The sequence below is a fragment of the Macadamia integrifolia genome, chromosome 1 (genome assembly GCF_013358625.1).
Source record: "Macadamia integrifolia cultivar HAES 741 chromosome 1, SCU_Mint_v3, whole genome shotgun sequence".
NCBI classification, from domain to species: domain Eukaryota; kingdom Viridiplantae; phylum Streptophyta; class Magnoliopsida; order Proteales; family Proteaceae; genus Macadamia; species Macadamia integrifolia.
This window is the reverse complement of record NC_056557.1, coordinates 24,301,032-24,302,254: the sequence shown is the minus strand read 5'-3', so window position 1 is coordinate 24,302,254 and position 1,223 is coordinate 24,301,032. Positions and strand designations below refer to the sequence as shown.

General features: G+C 42.8%; 1 long non-coding RNA gene across 1 annotated transcript; it reads left to right on the top strand.

Annotated features, from left to right (window-relative positions):
* The first annotated feature begins 646 nt into the window (after positions 1–646).
* Positions 647–1,149, top strand: LOC122074083. The gene is made up of 2 exons (XR_006138952.1): positions 647–740; positions 859–1,149. It is a non-coding gene; the product is annotated as an uncharacterized LOC122074083 (long non-coding RNA).
* The last annotated feature ends 74 nt before the right edge of the window (positions 1,150–1,223 follow it).

Genomic DNA, 1,223 nt, shown 5'->3' with positions numbered 1-1,223 from the left:
GTCGGGTTGGGTCGGGTTCGACTAGGTTGAGGCCTCAATCCTAACCCAACCCAACCCTAACCCGCCCTCAGGGTCAAAAAACTTGGCCTAAACCCTGTTCGGGCTCAGGGCGGGTTCGGGTTGTCAGGACCAAACTTTCTCCCTTAGTGGTGGTGTTATGAGCATCGGATGGCCGAGAGGACCTTGGGACGCATGTCCGAATGCTCTCAACCATCTAATGTTTACCACACCGCCACACTCACTACAGAGAATAATCACTCCACCCCCACCACCACCATCACTGCCCTCTCCCAAAGAGATCGAGAAAATCTATGATCTCCTAAATTAAAATATACCAACTTTAGAAAGGGAAAATCTATGATCTCCTAAATTAAAATATACCGACTTTAAAATCTATGTATTAATTATTTCATGAAAATTAATTAGAAATGAAAAATATCATACCAAATCAGCCCAGCAATGATCCAGAGTTTACCATTATCATAGGTATGGTAGTACAGGGACAGCCCATCTCATGCTTATCCTAATTGATATTACCAAATGGATGGATACCCCGTTATGGATGAAATTTGGCGAGTGTCAACCTATATTAAATTACCTTCCTTACTGGGCATGAGCCATCTCATTAAATTAGGCTGGCCAACACGTTTTAAGATCTGTACCTCTTGCAGTTCTCCAATTCAAGACAGTCATGAAGGTGGTGGTGATTTCCTTGGTCATACTCTTGGTTATGGCATCCCGTTAGTCTTCTTCTTCTCCTCCTCCTCCTCCTCCTCTCTCTCTCTCTCTCTCTCTCTCTCTCTCTCTCTCTCTCTCTCTCTCTCTCACATGGTTACATGTGTGTTTTTGACAAGGTAGAGCCCATAGTGGAAGGAGATGGAGGAGTGGACTGCCAAAGCGCTAAGGACTGCCCGGCTGCTTCTACTCCAGGATGCAGGTTGGCAGGTTGTATTGATCGGAAGTGCATTTGGGTGTGCGATGTGAAAGAAGCAGCAACAGAAGCCATCCATAAGGGGCTTACTGGTTAAAGTTTGATTAACCGAGCATTGCAGCATAAAATTTTAACCTCCCCCCCTTTTTTTTATTTTTCTAGTTTGTGATGGTCCTTGTTTGGAATTGGAAAATAATGATCTAATAATTTTATCATTATTTATCTCTTCCTATCCGAAACCCTTGCTTTTTTTTTTTTCTTTTCCCTTATTTCTATATTTGCTGAATATATA